Here is a 19,797-nt window from a genome sequence, read left to right on the forward strand (position 1 = left end):
AGAAGGGTGGATAGAGGTGGGGATGGTGAGGGTGGGTGGAGAGTTTGTCGACCCGGTAAAGTTCGTCTCTGTGACCTTTGCAGACCGGTGGCAAGCAGTTACAGCATCTGGTAGATAAATGGAAAAGATGATTTTTCGCTCGATTTATCTGGCTTTGTTGTATCTGAGGAGAGGGAGAGAAGAAGGAGGACAAAAAAGATTGAGTTTGCATATAGTATGGTCATTGGAAAATGTACGAACCGAGAAGACAAAGTTTATCTTAAGGGGAGGTAAACAGCAAAGGGGCTTTAATCGTGAGTACCGTGGGTTTCAAACACCGAAACAACCTACGCAGGATTCCAGAGCCGACGACTTTTTTTTTTTTTAACATGCCTTTTCTTCTACCCACCCTTACACTGAGATGTGGCAATCGGAATGACCGGGTGGAAGAGAAGAGAAGACCCCCGGAGGATAAAATTATGACGCGGACTTGTATCAACTTCGTGGTTATGAGGCTCGCAGAGCAGATGAACCTGGACCCACACACCCACTGACATATCAGGGTATCTGGGCACTCATGCGCGAATTGAAGAAACACAATGCACAAACAAGAGCTCAGGGCAATATTATTCTGATAAACACACTACATGAGATAAGGATGCTGCCAACACGGGAATATCCCATTACCCACGTGTGGGAATTGAACCTTGCCCACACAAGGACCAGGATGCTCTCCACAGAGCGAGGACCTGTCCACACAGCAAAGAAGGATGGTGAAGACAGAAAACAACACCTCGAATACAGTAACCGGGTATCTTTTAGACACTATATATATATAAGGATATGACACTACCCATACAAAGATACCTCCCCACACATCACAACAGTTTATCTCCTCCATATCGCCATATGAAACTGTGTAATGGCGCTCAGAAGAAGAAGAGGACAAGCTTGCTGATACACTCTGAATTCTAAACTGTAAATGTGTTACGGTCCTGTAGCTGTCAGTGATGCGAGCTAAATCAAGTTTCCAATTCCCAAACAATCTAGTTCAGGTTTCGGCATTGGTGATAAGAAAATTTTACACTTGGCCTGCAATTCGTGCTACTCCCTGTCAAGTGCCTGAAAAGCTAGCTTCTAGAATGCACGGTGGTGATTAAATAACAAAATTATTATTCCCTTCGGTCGGGTCGGTAGGGTTGGGGGAGAAGAAGAAGATAGGGAATCGAGAAAGGTACCCCCCTTGCTTTGCCCGTTCGCCTTTTCCTGCAAAATCTCCATCGCCGTTAAATTTCAAATGTGACGTGAAAAGAAAATGGATGAAGCTTTAGCAACCAGAAGAAATTCAATATCCTTCTATCCTATTAAGCCCTTCACGCTTTGATCTTCAAAAGTCATCGCTGTGCGGCTCTGTTGAAAAAATAATCCTCACTTGGAGAGATTGTCACGTGACATTTATCCTGGGCAATGTCGATGCCATGGTGAGTTCGTGCAGAGCTGCATGGACATGGAGCTATGACTGACATTTATCTGTCTGAGTTTGCCTCATACTTTCCGTCCTGGCCTGTCGTGATGAATTAATAAAAAGGAAGCTGGAATCAACCACCCCGTAACTTCAGGATCACACCTGCCAAACAAAGCAGTCACGATGTTACCCGGGCAAACGATTGACAGGTTGTTTTAATGGCGAAACTACCCGGCTTCATCAAGCGCTGCATCCAGCGCATGCGCACTCGCAGCATGTCATGCATCTCAACTTCATGCCACAAAAAAGGAAGAAAGAAGAAGGGATGAAAAAAAAAAAAAAGAAACCAGCAATAAGGAACAGCTGAAAGCATTTAGGTTGAAGTCTCGCAGACAGCTTGAAGAAGTTAAGTTGGATTCTTTTCCCCGAGAACAACAAAATGGCGTTAAGGCAAAGTTCTAAAACCTGAGTTTTCGTGTTTGTTGCCAAGAATGCCAGCTAATAAGTGAAACATGCTTTTATAAATACCGCACATACCCGAGTTGTTACTGTTTCGTGTGAGATCTGTACATGGGTACTGGGAGTGTGGCATGACAGTTTAAAAATTGAAAAATGAGAAAAAAAGAGATGGTTGAAATGGAAGATTTAAAATATCAGAAACGCAGATTTGGGTATGAAATGATGTTTAAAAAATAAAAGGTGCTTGAGTGTTAGGTTCGTTTTAAGTACATGACTTCAGTATCTCTCTTAGAGACCGAAAATGAGCTTATTAAACTATTAAAAAAGTTGTAACTCAGAAAAGATTCCGTTCCTAAACGCACTCGAGTGTACTCCACGCCATACTTGAACACGTAATTGGCAGTTACAGGCTCACGTGTGTGAAGGAATTTGCCCTAAAAATAATATTAGTTTGTGGGAGGAATTGTGGGATGTATAATATGGTGAGCTCTAGCAACACTCAGTGCCACGTTGATGAGCTGAAAGGTCTATCACACAAAAATGTATTGACTATCTCAACACAGATTGAAGGAGGGGAAGAAGTGAGGGAAGGGGTTAAAAAGATGGGGGATAAAGGGTGGAGAGAGGAGAGGTTGGAATAATGAGGGAAAAGAGGAAGAAGGGGACAAGAGACAAGAGAGTGACAGTGACTGGAGGAGGTCGGGGTAGGGGGGAGAAAGAAAAAGTCTGGAAGGTTGTTTGACGGCGCGATGTCCAGACAGTCACTTTTCATAAGCAAAGGTCTCTGTGTCCACACGGAGCGAAATTGAGACTGGCAAACCACACACAGTCAGTGTGGGGCTGGGTTCCATGTCAACAGGCCGCCAGTGTTGGAGAGTTTACTCGGCTATGTACGTACTTGACCGCACAACGGTTCTTCACACGTCACGGCAGGCAGAAACATTCAAACGCCTTTTATTGAGAAGAATCCTCCGGGGCTACCTATCCACTCGCACTTCATTCTTGCGTCAAGTGAAACTATTCACCTGCAACCTTAAGACAGGGTTTCGGGTGGTGGTGGGGTGATGGGGTAGATGTGGTGTGTGTGTGTAGAGAGAGTATGGGACTAATTCAGAAGCCTTTTACGGCGGGTTCGATCCCAACAGAAGAGACCACCTTTGTAGAGAAGGGAAACTATTGCTTTTCTTCTTTTTCTTTTGGCTTTCTTGAAATTTTTTCTCGCCTTTTCTTCGTTTTCCGCTTTTGTCGATTCCTTCCCTCGTTCTCACCTCTCTTTATCATCGCCGTCTTTTGTCATGACCATCTTCTTTGTTATCTTTACTGCGTTAGTGTCTTGGCCAGTCCACTTCACTGCATGAGTCTTGATGCTGGGGTCGCTCAAGTCTCAAACCAGACAGTGTAGGTGACCCCAGACGACTAATTACTATCTATTTTTACGGTCACGTGATTGTAATACCTACAAGACCTCACACTGAAGTCAGAAGAGGCAGACAGACATGACTGCGTGTTGAAGTTCCACCATTGACAAACTGTTACTGACAAAGGAGGTGATATATTTTTCTTTCTTGTTCAGGGTGTTTTATTATGCCAAGAACTGTAATTAACCAGTTGTTAAACTGGATTTAGAGAAAGAGTGCATCTAGTCAGACAACTGCTGTCCACGTGACTAAATTCAAACTGCTGCATTCAAACGAAAGACGTTGGACACTTGAGGATTCACTCTGCGTCCTTGTCCCTCTGTTTGTCATCCACTCCTCAAGAATGGCGCAGAAGCTTTGACCAGCCAAACGACTCTCAACTGTGTTGACTGTTAACTTTTTCTCTTCAACGATAGTCACACTGGTCATCATGCTCCACGCCCCATTCTCACACCCACCTTGTTATACAGTTATGTAGGTTATGTTGGGGTAGGGGTGAAGTGGAGGGAGGCTTTCTGGTGATGGTGGTGGGAGGAAACCTCGTCAGATATTGTAACAGTGGAAAGGTGAGCTCATGGCTTTGATGTTTACAGTCAGCAGAATTTTCTAAGCCACCCGCCTTGGGGCTCGGCCTTGACATCATAAGCCCCAACAGGATTGTACCCGGACTCGAGAGCGAGGCTCAGGGGGACTTAATCCCACTTACCGCTCCTTGTGGTCTTCAAGATTATGTTACTCATCGTCTTTGACATCAGCAGGTCATTCCCGCATGATACGTGCTGGTAAAGGTCTTTGATTTCAGGGAATATTTACCAACCTCTCCTCTTTATTTACTGCAGTGGTTCTCAAAGTTTTTCGGACCGCGGACCACTTTACTTAAGTAAAAGCTACGGCGGACCACCAAGGCCTAAGTAAGAAATATGGCGGACCACCAAGGCCTAAAAATCAGTCTGTACTATGAATTTCAAATTTAAATTGCCGCATTTGTTTCATTACGATTCAAAACTAAATGTCCTTTTGTAACAGTAGTATAGTAATAAGTTGACATAAAACTACTTACACCTACCTCGTTCTTTGTAATTAAAATGTTAATGCGAGGAATGCATCACTTTAAACATCACTATGCTGACATATGACGACTGTCAGCCGCGGACCACCTGACTTATGCCCGCGGACCACTAGTGGTCCACGGACCACACTTTGAGAACCACTGATTTACTGGACCACTCTTCTGTCATTTCCCCACAACATACCAACTGCATCTTTGCGGTTTTTCAGTGTTTTGGCAAAGGGAAGCAGGAGAAAAAGCTGGTTTCTGCCTCTGAAGAAGCAGTGAGTGAGTTCCTTGACCGCGAGGTTCTCGGTGAGAAGGGGTCCGTTAGTTCCCTACATCCCACCATACTTTCCCTCCCCCACACCCCACTTTCCCCTCCAACGATAACAGTGGCGCTTATCTTTACATGACGTGGGAGATCATCTGATAAACATCTGACACGTGCTTGTCAAGGGAGACAACACATGTACGCGAGTTCTTGGACTTTGATGACCTTACTATGACCTCTTTGTAGCATTCATGAATTCATTATAAAATGAGAATCGCTGTGCGGAAATATTATCTTATAAATAGACATACATATGCACAAACCGACATAAAACGTAGTAACACTATATAGATATCACTATATAGATATAAGGGTATGGGGCAAGAGGAGGAAAGACAACTCCTCCCCTTTCCAAACCCTTCCCCTCCCCTAAGATTCCTGGCCCCCCATCCTCCACAGTGCGAAATCGCCTTTAGGTGGAAGCACTTTCCCTTTCCAAACACAACAACAACAAAAAAAGGAAAGACAGTCCACCAGCTACTGCCCACTGCCTACTGACCACTGTTACATCATCCTGACCCTGGGGTCAGCTGCTTGCCCCCCTCATTTTACCTCCACGGACCATCCACACACTCAATAACAAATGTCTAAGCGATGCATCTTAGAGGGGAAAATAGAAAGATCGAAAAAGAGAGAAGGAGAACAGCCAGACAATGCCAGCGTGCAAATCGTTCGAAAGCCGTCTTCTCTGTTTTCGGCGTCTGCTGGTCCCCCCAGGCAGCCGGTCAGTCTGGTTGTTGTTGTCGCTACTTACAAAGTCGCCATTAGCCCGCTAGAACTTCATTGTCACCAACCTGACTTTGGGTAATTAGTGTATAACCGGCTGTGGTTCTCTTAGCCGTGACAAGTGAACAACAGGATATTCAAACTGACGGCTTTAATATGACGGAAGTGGCCGAAGCTGGGGGCAACGGAAGGTGAGGGGAGGGGAGCCTGAAATTTTATTTTTATTTATTTATTTTGCTGATGCAAATATTCATTGTTTGATCGTACGGATGGACAGAGTATACGTCTACGTAGATTGAGGTACAGAAGGACAGACTGAAAGTACCTGGTATCACGAGGAACACACACACACCAGAGACAAAAAAAAAAAAAAAAAGAAATAAATAAAAGAAGAACAATAAGAAAGCGAGGCGTGAGAGAGTGAGAATCCGGGTGGGTGAGCGGAAGTAAATGTGTAAACATAGAGAAACAATACATTTGATGATGAGAAGGAGTGCATCTGGCACACCACCCAAGTCAGGCTGCAAACACTTATTTATAGAACTACCCGACACTACCCGGATATTCCCAATACTGTCTAATTAGACTCCATGGGGACGATTAGAGAACAGCTGCCGCCGCTCCACAGTGTGCAAACCATCTTTTTTTTTAATTCTTTCTTTTAATCTTTAAATGTACTGCACCTGCGCTCGAGTAAAAAAAAAAAAAAAAAAAGAAAAAAGACTTTCGGAATTCGTAGACAGGTTTCAACCTTATCTGCGGTGCACATCTGTGATTCGTTAAAAGGTGGGGAATACTTTCTGTCTTTGTACTGGCATCAAGACGAGAAAACTCATCTCAAAGACACGCCACTAAAATAAAATATGAACATTATATGACTTGCTACATTTTTGAGGCGATGATAGAGGCATATAATTTAGGTGTTCTTACACTTTCACATTCATTGATGGGAATATTTTCTTGCACGTGCAGGTGCAGTCCATTGCGATACTGCTGACGTTGATTAAAATGTTTTGGCAGACGAGCAAAGAAGGCTGGAAGCCAAGGCACTGCACATCCACCGGTTCTTCGGAACACACACGAATTCTTTAAAGTGTTCCTGTTGCCGACCTGTCAACCACAAATCGTCTGTGTGTATCTGTGTTTGATGTTTATGTTGACCAGTGTAATGGTAGTGGCCACCTTGTCAAGCTTTCCCTCCCTAAAGTCCCCCCGAGTCCCATTTAACTGTTACCTGGTGCTACCTGCTCTTACCTGTGGCATTGCCCTAAGCCGTCTCCGAGGCTACAGGTGGAAAAGATTGGAGAGGCAGCTTGAACAGGTGCCAAGAGGGAGAGTTAGTAATCTTTTCTGTACACACCCAGATAAAGATACAGACAGAGGAATGCAGGCCGCCAGACAGGTAGACGGAGAGTGAAGAAACAGAAAGGCAGGTAAAAGAACTGGGAGACAACTTGTTTGTCTGCTTGATCTTCCCTATGCTAAACTCTACAAATTTGCAGAAAAGGACTTCTCGACCAGAGTTCTAGTTCCTGAGTTCTAACCATCATCTGTTACAATAAATTATAGCTGAACAAGTTTTAAAGAACTTGTTATTTCCTCCCACGTATTTTTTGTTTGTTTGTTTCTGGTATGCACTGTATGCATATTAGTCTGTGTTCTTTATTTTTCACAACACAGATATAAATATAGAGTTCAGTAAAAAAGAGAAATGTCGGCACTCGATGGCGCGGCTGTGTAATCTTCTCCAACTTGTTACAAGTCGCCCCCTCAGTGTCACGCATCGATGGACAAAAGATTCAGTCAGTGATGTTTAAGCCAGGCTAAATAAACATCAGAAGCTGCCACACATCTCGACCTCAGCGCCAGTAGATACACTTACGATACACCGATACGCTGGATTCCCGTAGTAGGTATCGTCAATAGTCTGGTAGCTGCTTCATTTCCATTCACGATATTTTTGGACTTGACGATGACATTTCCGGCTTCTGGAAGTTCTTAAGAGAGTCACAAGATTTTCTTTACTCGTAAAAGAAATGCCGACGACAATGAGTGGACAATAATTTCCGCACCCGCATGGAGAAATGAGATCGGGGATAGTGCGAAGAATAGACAGACCAAGGAAATAACTTTGTGAAGGATTTCAGAGTTCATCTGCATGCACCATTCAACAACTGCTATTGCGATGCCTTGTGAAGTGCTATGCGACAGTTCTCAGGGTCGTCTGTGAATGCCATCTCAAGATTCGGGTCAGAGTTCAAGGAAGGTGTGGATTCTTTTCCAAAACCACACAAACGCCTCCACTGCATGAAATAACGCGAAGAGAACTATGGCTTCCAGACTGGAGGAATGAAACCTCACTACTGCGCTATTAACTGCATGGACCCGGATGTATCTATGCACGTGGGCTTTGTTGCACGTGCGTATGTGCATGCGGGGGTGCATGCAAGCAAGAATGCTCGTGTGTGTGTGTGTGTGGGTGGGTGGGTGTGGGTAGATGAAAGACTTCGACTCACTGAATGTGCTGTTGCTCTTTACTTATGTTCTATTCCTATCCAGAAAAAAAGGTTAAAGCAATAATACTACACTGCAGCGAGTTACTCCAGAGAGAAATTTCCTCTGCCGGAGAGGAGACCCGAACCCACTATCTCTGGTTATCAGCGACTAAAGCTTTATCCGCGCGCCGCTGACCAGCTTGAGTCCTTAATGGTATCAACACGTGAGCTCTGGCACTGTGTGCAGGTACACAGCTCCCTGCTTCAACTTGTGTCACATATTAGAATATTCTGGCAAACAGTAGAAACCTGTTAGAAATCTGTGTAATTCTATAGCCATATCGACAAAATTTGCAGCAAAATCAACAATACCTCACAGCAGGGGACTTCACGCCATGCGTAAATTTTCACTGCCGGTCCGAGATAACAAATCGATCGCATTGTTTAAACCCACTTCTCTCTCTCATTCATTATTACACACACACACACACACACACACACACACACACACACACACACACACACACACACACACACACACACACGAACACACACGCACATACACACAAGCAAGCACGCACGAGCGCGCGCGATGCTGCTTTAATTTATCAATCGAGACGAATATGGGATTAATAACAGAAACGTCATCCGAAAGACTGATTTAGAAAACTAATTTGATTTATTAATTAAATTTATGAAAGTTGTCTTTAACTTGTGTTCTTTAAGCCCATCCTCCCCACTTTCAATGTTTCCTCCACGTCACACAGACTCCTCCTTGCTAGACTGTATCCACGCTGGCGCATAGAGTTAGCAGACTGCCGGCGATGTCTGGCACCGCGCTACCTTCTCTGTGTTACTCGTTCTTAATTTCTTCCCCATGTCTGGTTCTCCACCCTCCATCTCTCTCTCTTTTTAATTTGCATACATTGCCATCACTCATTTCCTTACATGTGGCAACAAAGATTTCTATGACATAGCTTCTCTTTAAAGGATTGCAACTGCACGAGCAGGTGAGAGATTTCTGGACACGGGATCCCACCCTAGGGTCCCCCGCTCCTCCTCCCACTTCCACTGCCATCCCATCCACTCAGCGCCACCCCACCCACCCATTTAGAGCTGTGCTGTAAGAGGAGCGAAATGTCAAGCGTTTAAAATGCCGGGTAATACCCGCCCAGATTAACCCGGCTTTCCTCCCGGTGCGTGCGGCAACGTCAGCGGAATAAACAACCATTGCGCATGCGTCGTGCATGCCCAAGAGAGTCAGAAGAAACGAATGCCAGAAATGTTCAACGAGGAATTACCTCCCTCAACTTGCCAGGCCACATGACCTCTTATGTCCCACAACACCCTTTCCCATAAAAAAGAGAATTATGGGATGAAAGAGAGGGATAGAGAAAAAGAAAAAAGAAAAGAAATAAAAAAAAGACAATAGAACAGGTGGCTGGAGATGTGGCTGTTGTAAAGGAGAGATTTGAGTTGTCGAAACGTGGAAGCTGATAAGGTGTTTCGTGATTTGTGTCAGGTGCAGAGGTTCTAAAACAGTTTTTAACTTGTTACACAGTGACTTTACGACCTCGTCAGTCCTCCTTTAGTATCTCACCCCCGTGATACCAAACAAGGAGTACACTAGCTATAGCTATAGTTATAACTATAGGACTGAAAAATACACAAACTGAGTATTATGAGGTATTATGTAACAGCAAAAGGTCTGGTGCGGTAACTGAGTCAGAGAGATGAGTCAGTGGGCAGAAAAGTGTCACGGGGCACTCTGAGTCTCGAACCGGCGAGGTCTCTGACGATGGAAGTAGTCAACGCTGTGGTAGCCTCCTTTCCCTCCCGGATTTCAAATAATGCTTCCTTGTTGAAGTCTGGTAGCCACAGGCTGCGGGCTTGTCCTGTGTGCGTGCAAGAAAAATAAAACATGGAAGTTCGTTCTGACTCTCCAACGCAGCGTGGAGAACGGTAAAGGAAGGATGGATGGAGAATGTGTAGACAAAGTAAAACAAAAATATACGTAGGAGGCTAAACCATCTGGTCATTGGGTATGTCAATCAGTGACTCAGCAGCTAGTTAGGTCGTCATTAGAGGATGTCCGGTCTGCGCTTATGTCGTCACCACTTCCTCTCAGGAAGTTCTGCGACGCATGCGCAGATCGTCTTTTCGTTTTGTCCTTTTATGGTCAGCAATTAAAATGCAGTAAATAGATTGGCTGGCAAGCGCCTTAGATGAAGTTGTTGTATGGTAGTCAAAGCGTGGTAGGTATGTTTTGATTGTTAGTGTTTGGTTTTGTTATGGAGAGCTTTCGTGTGTTTGTGATGTACTGGAGAAGCGGGTAGCCGAGTGGTTATCGTCTCCAAAACCAGAGATGTGCTTGTTCGGTATCCGAGTAGCGAAGTGTATCCCCCACCCCAAGCTTACTCAGATGGGAATGGAAACCTTACTCCATGGGAGGGTTAGGGTGTGGGGTGGATGCAGACAGTCAAGGAGGAAGAGGAAACAGGCGCCGCACTCACAAACGGCTGGCATCGGGAAAAGAGCGGACTCTTAACTCCTCTTACTCCGAAAGGTTACTGGACTAACTCTTCTTTTTACCCTTTTGTATCACATAGATGAGTATTTTCCTGTAGAAGTTTTATAGAAATTCTTTACAAAAAATATTTAATATAGTTGAATTATGATTAGGACCCATACAACACTTATTCATCTCTTATTCTCTTATTTCAAACTACACAAATCTTGTAAATATAATGTAAATAAAATTTTTGCGTAAATTTGAAAAGAGAGGCTAACGAATGAAGAGGAAGAAAGGGGAGAGAGTGAGAGAGGAAAATAAATAAGAGAGGAAAGTTGTTAAGCGATTCAGGGTCACAAACAATAGACTTGTTCTCACATAGCGTCCTTCCTCAGACTCAAGTCGCAAACAAAAGATCTTTGAATGACGAGCTCAAACGGGGTGAGAAACCGGAAGTTGCAAAGCACTTGTGGTCTCAAGTATTTCTCTTCCTTTTGTGCCTCGCAGGGTTTTCCTCCTTGCTGGCGATTTCATTGTGCGCATGCGCTACAAGTCTTTGACGTCCGTCCTTATCAATCATCAAACGCTTATCTCGCACTCACCAACGCACGCACGCACGGGCATGCATGAGAAAAACAGAATTACAATAGTACAAACACAAGCATGACACGCCCACACAAGCCCATGCAACCCAACGCATGCACGTAAACGAACGCACTGAGAAACATACAGACACTGGCACCCAAACGTCTATTCACACTCGTGCACGCACACGAACACACAGTCAAAGTTGTAAAATAACGGTTCTGTTATTGCTGTTAAAATATAAACTTTTGACCTTTAATTACACATCCTGAAGTTCATAGTTCATGTCAGAGAACTTTTCTTTGCTTTTTCAACCCGTCACTCTCTCTTTGCCTCTTCCTCCATTCCTTATTCTCTCCCTCCTTTCGCTCCCTCGCTCTCTCATCATTCAGAGCAAAGATTTGGTGGCGCTTCCATTATCATTCGATCACCCAGCCGTGTCGGGGGGCAGTCTAAATAAATGTGGGGCAGTAATGAAGATTGGCAGCCAAGTAAATTTCTATCAACGCCGATGCACAGCAACAACACGATGTAGCAGCTGCAGCACCTCGGCCACCAGACAGCGCAAACAGAACCACGAACCGGTTGTGTAAACCGGTCCATTCATGACTTGCCACGAACCATTAGACCGGTCCATGTTCATGTCTTTGCTGGATGTCCTGCCACTATAAATACTTTTATCTTTGTTTTTGCTGTCAGTGTACCCCATTTCTTGCGGGTACTTGCTGTTTGGGCTTCCACGGAGATTGACGTAAATTCGTATTATTATTTTTTTTAGTTTTTATTTTTTTTAATATTTTTGTTTTTTGTTTTTATTATTAGTGACGGATTCGCATGCATGTGCTGTAGATATATCAGCTTTCTATTGTCAAGTGTCTGTTGTAACTGTTCCGTTTCAATACAACGGTCTCGTGGCGGTGAAAGCCGAGAAGCATGAAACCTTCGTTTGAAAATGCATCAAAGAATGAAGTAATTCTGTTCATCACATGCAAGGCTGACTTGACTACATTTGTCTGTAGGGATTCCCTGGCCTCTTCACCCAGATCCTCCCGTCAGTATGCATCCGCATGCGCGCTGACGTGAAGAGGAAGTGATGCAGAACTTTCAGTGTCGGGGGTAGGTGATGGAGGGAGGGAGGGAGGGAGGTAGGAGATTTAACACGGGTATCAGTTACAGTTGTATTTGTGTCCATTTACATTCACGCTTCTGGCGAGAATAAGCAGCTGGTTATTATCACACCAGGGAGAGGACTGTGCTTGCCTCGCTTTTAAAAACTTTTCCTAAAAATTTATTTTGCTCAAAGAAAAAGTTATTTGTTACAAGTAATTTTTTCTCTTTAATTTATTACAATGAATATTAATACGGGGATAATGCAGCAACAACCACAATGACGCCCACGACATATTTCAGTTGTTGCTTGTGTTAATTATGGTGGTTATTACGTAGATGATTATTACAATGTCAACGACATCAGTGATATAAAGAGAACAATAAAACCAAATTAAGACCTTTCTAAACATCTAAAATTTCGTTCACCCATTCTTGTTTATTTTTTTGTTCTTTAATGGCTGACCTGAAGTCCTCAAAACATGTCGATGACCGTTAAACACACCAGGCAAAGCATATTTGAAGCGGAAATGCCACAGCTGGCTTCCTTCATGGACACGGCGGTTGTTGAACAGTCGCTGTTGACTGAACCGTGTTGGCAAGTGGAATGTTTTGCTTCTCATGCAGGGCCAACAGGAGGGAGGAGACCTTTGCTCGCACGCCCTGAAACTGTTATTGCTTTCTTTTCTGATGGACTGCTTGAGACAGGAAAAGCAGAAAAGGAGAAAAAACCAGAAGCAGTTGCCTTAAAAGGACGAACTTTCATGGCGTGGGACGCCCTTAGCACCTCATTAATGACCTGTTTGATTAAATAGACCTTTGGGGGAAGCTGGGCAATCTGATTCCTTGGAGACATCTTCCAGTATTTTTTTAATTTCTATGTACAGTCTACAGACCGGTCATTGTTAGGGTGTTTCTTGTTTTCATTCTCAAATTGTAACACCGACAAAAGAGAATTAAAACTCTTAACTGTAAAACTACCAACAATAACAACAAGAATAAAGCAAAATACGAAAAAGAATGAAAAGGACAAAACAAAAGTAACTGATCAACCTTTTTGTCTAACCCTTTTGCAACTGATCCCTCATCATGACCATGCATGAGGAGTGCTGAAGTGGAAATAACCAATCACCTAAATCCACCCAAATAATCAAGCATAACTATGACAGACTGGTGTCAACATGACTTCAGAACCATCGAGAGTGTCCCTAGTGGGTAGAGGCCTTGATCAGTCACCATGGAGACGCCAGTTGCAGAGTCACCTGTGCAAGGGAATTAGGAGAGTTGCAGGAGATGAGCAGCAGGAGGCCTTGTACCGGAAGTGCGGTTTACTTTACGACTTGTCGTAAACTTGTCGCGATGACCTACGAGCACTCTCATTGTGGGTTTGGCGAAAGAGCAAATCGTTCCACTCGCTACCTTGCACGCAAACCCGCGAGACTCGTTGGGGTGAGCTGGGGGAGGGAGTCAAGCGAGCGTGAAAGAGTTCAAGCAGATGTCTTGATTGACACAGAGTCGAGAGTAATGCGAGCGTGTAGAGGGTTAAAGCAGATGTCTGGGTAGTGACAAGGGTGGAGAGTCAATGGAGGGTAAATAGGTTAAAAGAACATGTCAGGAGGGACATGGGAGAGATGAGTTAGCAACAGGTGGTCGAAGGCAAAACGCAGGAGTTGGTAGAGGGATGGCATAGAAGTATTTAGCGAGATGAAAAGCGTTGGTGGGTGAACAAAATGAAACAGCCTGACTTCACGCCTGACTGCTCTCCGAATTACATCCTAGCTGCACCGTGGGTGTGTGGAAGATGGGATGGGGTGGGGTTTGGGGTGGAGAGAGGACAGCAGAGCCATGCTTTATCATTGCTGATTGTTCCTAATGTGAGTGGTCGTGTGCGTATTTATGAAAATGACGACGACGACGATGATGAAGATGATGCTGATGCTGTTGATTATGATAATGATGACTAGTTTTCTTTTCTCGCTATTCTCTTCTCTTTTGTTCTTTGGCAAGGGAGGGTTGCTATTGGAGGTGGGAATTGAGGGAGTCTACTGGGAAATGGAAATGCACGTGGACTGGGCTGACCAGACAGGAAAACAACTTCCCGTCGACTGCATGGTTCGCAGACTCCTAGAAAAACATTTTCATTAGAGTTGCATGCCCTTGGTGGTGCTAACAAGGCCATCTACCCTCCACTCGCCTCCCTCCCACTCACAGACAAACATGTACACACATAGTACACGCACACGTTCTCTGAATTTTTTTGTTCTCTCCCAGAAAGGGAACAAAAAAAGAGGAAGAAACGGAAGACAAAGAAAGACTAAGGGGCCAAAAGGAAAAAGAGAGTCATCTCCCTTTCCCGGATTACCAAAACGTTGGTCACTTTGCCGAGTTCAAGGTAAATACGCAGCGCCATCTTCTGCCTAAATATTTACCTGCAATGAATACCGAGTACTGCTATCAGTCCCTCAGTCTTTTCACTCGTCACGTGCGGTACCTGTCCCTGGGTTGTCTCACCTGTGCGACCCTCTGTGTATCTTGCTTTCTGTTAGCTGTAAGTACACTCACACGATGCCACGTGTTCGCCCTGCTCGTCACTGTCGCAGGTTCGATTCCCAGGTATGGGTGGGGTGGAAGTACAAGATGGCGTTCTCGGACCGTGAGACATTAATTTCTTTCTGTTCCCGATTTGTTTCTAGAGTTTTCATTTTCTTTTTTGTTCGTTCTTTATTCTCGTCGTTTGTGTTTCATTCCAGTCTCTTTCCTGCCTCATATGTCTTTTCACTTCGGCTTCATTTCCGGTTCTGACATCTTCACAAGAACGGGAATGGAAACAGAGAAAGAAAGAGTTGTTCATGGCGCCATTAATGAAATCAAATAAAGAAATCCCAGGCACTTGTTTCCGGATTTTGTTCCGACATGAAAGAACCCCTGGGCATCCATGTCTTTGGGAAGAAACCCTCTCACGCGCAGAAACGTACACGATGACGTCATCAGTGCACAGATTTCGTCATTTTTTGTGTGTGTTTGTGACGTATTGATACTGGCAACGAGCAGCCATGTTTGCCAACTTCCATTCTCTAAGGTTTGATGGCGCGATGAAAAAAAAAATCCTATCATTGCATGTCTAAGCAGACGACGAGCAGAAGGTCTCGGGGTCGTGGCCATCAAGCTTAGGTTGATCGGATTTATCGACAGGTTAACTAAGGATCGGCAGCCTAAGGCTGTGATTGTTGAACGCACTGCGCATGCGTTGACATTAATCCCCTTTTCCGGTGCCGACCGTCCTGCATGGCGCGAGTGGCGCACACAATCACTCGATTACTAAAATAATGGATGTAATCGACAGGAACTGGGACGTGAAACCTTAGACGATGTATGATTAGATGGACAGGCACCCAATCTCTGGTTGTCATCTGTGTTTATGGCGGAGTTGGATGATGATATGGTAGTCATGCTCTCTGTCTTCCTCCTTCTCTTTCTCTCCCAGCGCACACGAGTGTTTGTGAGCGTGAGTGCGTGAGTGTGTATGCAGTTGAGGAAGTGAGCAAGCGTGATGACATAAGAGTTCAATAATAGAAAAAAAATTTTGAATTGTTTCACAGAAATAAAGCGAAGCCATTAAAATCAGAATATCTGAGAATTATATGCCGAAAGGTGTTAAAAAATAAAACAAATGAAGGAAAAACACAACGGAAATTCTCGCGAGTTTTTAGGAGAGATGCAGGTGGAATGAAGATCAGCAACATCACTCACTGTATCACATTTAAAGATGGTTAAAATTATTACAAAAAATATTCACGAAGGAAAACGGGGGAGTACTCAGTGAGTGAGCTGACGACTTCACAGCATCCACATTCTAAAGAATTATCGACATGAGCAAAGCGTTCTCCAGACTCTCGGATTGAAATATTAAAAAAAAACCCGTGAAGGAAGCACAAGAGAAAATAAAATCACCGTGTCTCGGGCTCTAGGGGTGCTACAAAGGATCAATCAATCAGTCAAACCTGCCAGCGAGTTCATAATTCACGCCCGAAAGATCCAGTCCAATTCACTGAGCAGGGACAGCATTTTTTTTTTTTTTTTTTATCTTATTTCTACTTTGGCTTTGCTGTCCATTTTCTTTATTTCTCTTTTTTTGTTTCTGGCGTTCGTTTCTCTATTGTCCATTTCCTTTAAGGTTTCGGTGCGTATGAGTTTCTGAGCAGCCTGAGCCCTTGTCCTCCTCTTTCCTGACCTCTCTCAGGCTGGGGTCATCTATATTCCCTCGCTAACCTGACGCTTTCCAGATCGATCAAAAGCCAAAAATCTCGCTCACATCATTGACGTCTCGCTTAATTGGCTCGGGCACTGACTCTGCCGGCCTTTCAGCAAAAGCAGGAGAAAACAAGGAACAGAGAAAAAAAAAAGCTAACCTTCGATCCATTATCTTCAAGGATCTATCTATAGACCGCCTCTCGGTCCCAATCGCCTGCAAGTTTACGGTCAGGAAAAGCGACTTTCCACAGGAACGAAGAAGATGGCCTGGGGGTACATGGAAGGGGATTCAGGGGGAGAGCAAGTGAAATAGGAGAGCGCAGAGCGGCTGGCATTTGGAAAACTCCTCGTTTTTCTTGTTTTTATTTTTTTTCTTCTTCTTCTTCCTCCAGTTACTCTCTCATTCGCTGATGCCCGCCGTTCGCTTTTCACAGGACTGGATGGTTGAAGCAGATATACGGGTCGTACAGGCCTGGCCAAAGATAAAAGACAAGACAAACACATCGTACGATTTGTGTTAGCCGCCGCGCAAATAGCGCAGCATGCATTATGCGCACACTGCGTATCGATGCAAAGAGATGGCGAGAGATTAAGAACAATTGATTGCCAGAGTGCACGCTCGCATTTTTTTTTAAAGGTGGGGAAACACTTGGAAGTTGCGAAGAATGAAAACTAAGGCTGTCGCATGGTAAGACAAGCTGCTGTGGATAGCTCCTTCCACTTCGCGAACAGAAAATCGAAGGCACCGGCAAAAGTAAACATATTTTTTAAGATCGAAAGCGCTTCCGTGACCGGCTAACAAAACAGACTCTTTCTCTCTCTCTCCTCCTTCCTCCACGACATCCCCCATCCCTCCACAAAACCGAGTAACTTTTCGCCCAAGCTGCATCCTAAAAACGAAAAGGTTATTTTCCATCACACGAAAAAAAAAAAAATTCAGTAAACGGACGAGTTTTGAACCGGGTGAAGTCAGTGTGATTGTGACATTTACAGCACACACACAGTTTCTTGACTTGGTGAAAAGTCAGTGTGAATAAGACATTTAGAGCACGCACACATATTTTCTCTCACCTACTCCATCCTGCCACTGCTTTTCGTCTCTCTTTCTTTCTCTCTCTCTCCAGAAAAAAAAGTGTAAGCATACAAACGCGGAGGATGCAGTTATCCGATCAATAGTGCAAAATCGCCGTGGCGCCTGAAGGAGCCAGCGAGAGAGCCATTGATCAAAGCCGGGTCCTGCCTGGCCCCAGTCTGTGGCCATCCACGAGAACTGCGCATGCGTCTCGCGGACTTCCGTGACCTGCGCGCGCAGCTGTCCGTATTCAGACCACGCTCCCCTCTTTTCCACTTCTCGACTCCCTCACCGTCAGGACCCAGGACAGCTTTGTTCCACTAGCTGCAAACGAGGGGACTGACTTTTTTTTTAAAGTTTAGAATTCCCCAAATTTTAATTTCACCCTTTTTCTCTCTTCCCTTCCAATTTTTCCCATTCCCGCCATTTTCTTGTCTTTTTTTTCTTTCTGAAGTAACTGAAACAAACTGATGATGGATGAAAGAGGAGCGAAGACATAGGAGGAGAAAGAGAAGAAGCTCCCTCGAAATCGAGCTGCTGACAAGGCTCATCATTTTTAATAACAGATGGCGCTCGGCACACGGTGCTATTAACTCATCAATGCCGCCATGATCTGGCGGAGGTACAAGGAAAGGGTAGAGAGAGGTAACCTATACAAATTAGCCAAATCACACGCCGGCAGTTTGCATTTTCTCTTGAGGTTTCTTCTTTCACCTTTGAGTAGCAAGGGGGATCGTAAAACGAAAACCGTTTTTTCCAAATACAAGTTTGTCGCCCAGAAGCAAAAGGATATCGGCCGAGGATGATGGGGTTGATGGGATGAGTAGGGAGGTGTTTTTCTGGGAGTGGGGGAGAGAATGAAAGCAGTGTTTTTGCTTAGTGTATCTGCAGCAAAAGTGACATCGATGAGCTTTGAACACCGTAGAGAGAAGCAGCATCAGTCTCTCTCCATCCTCAGCCATTCAGCGCTTACAACTATCGATCTATCGATATTCCGATATGCAGCGATACGTGGACTCTAGTTACCGATGCACTGAGAAATAAGGGAGCACACCCGAGGACTGCAGATTACAACGATTTGTCGCACTCAAAAGATCCAACTCGTGGTGTGTTATTAAGAACCTGCTGAACATAGCCGAGACCCTCGCAACCCTGGTCCCAAAATAAATAAATAAATATTCCAAGGATGGTTCTGTACTAATTTCCATTGTCAAAGTCTAAGATGATAAAAGAGGATGGAAGTGTGGTAGCGACAACTAAGAAATATTGTCGGACATAAACACAGGTAATCTTCAGAGATCACTTGCTTGTTCTTCCCATCTCCCCCAGATTTTCCGGTTTTCTTCCATTTTTCTGTCCGAGATGACATGTGAGTGAATATCTGGGTTTTTACTCGCACATACACGACACTAACACAACCACTTGCTGCAAAACTAATCACCAGGAGCAAAAAAGCAAAAAAATAAATAAATAAAAAAATAAATAAAAACGGGACAAAGGAGAGAAAGACGAGAAAAAGAAAAATAGCATGATGATGATGATAACGACGACGATGATGACGTTAATGATGCTGATAAGGATAACGCTGAGATGGGGGGAAAACCAGACCTTAAAAACTGCGTAAAGGGTTTTTCGATTGAAAGGAAATGCCCGGGCTACAAAAATGTCATTTAAGCGTCACATTGATTTTGAAATGCTGGCAAACAGCGTTCTCTTTCCATGGCCAGCTTTTTCTCTCAAGACAGATCGATCGCCACTCGCTTCCAGAGTTTGCAGGCGGCCCTCGCCAAGAGTTCGGATACTTCCAACCACATCCTAGGTCTTCGGTTAGCACAGAGATAGCCTTCTGTATTTGTTCGAGCCTGAAGGTAAAGAAAGACCAGAAGTCTACTGCTGGTAGTGGTGATGGTGGTGGTGGGGATGTGTAAGAAATATGAAGTGAGAGTTGTGGGGTGGGGAGTGATGTACGGCAGACAATAATATGCTTCTTTAATGTCAAAAATAGATTAAAAATGATAGAGAAAAGAAAGAAAGAATTACCAAAAAATAGAGAAGGCAAAATTACAAACAGAAAGACGATATATCGGTTGATGTATTTATAGATAGCTCTCTGGAGAGTGAGGTTGTTTTTCACTCACAATATCTTTGAAATATTAGATGATAGCTAAATATTCATTATTCTAATTTTTTTAAAAAAAAAAAAAGCTTTTCTCGCAGAACATAGGGTCTAATTTCTCCTCCCTGCATTTCAACTACCGACTTAACTCCAACATGGAATTGCTTCATCCATCACATTGAAGCAGTCTGGAGACCATTTTGATGGTAGTCTGGAATGCTTTCCCTCTG

This window comes from Pomacea canaliculata, linkage group LG13 (genome assembly GCF_003073045.1).
Source record: "Pomacea canaliculata isolate SZHN2017 linkage group LG13, ASM307304v1, whole genome shotgun sequence".
In the NCBI taxonomy this organism is placed as follows: domain Eukaryota; kingdom Metazoa; phylum Mollusca; class Gastropoda; order Architaenioglossa; family Ampullariidae; genus Pomacea; species Pomacea canaliculata.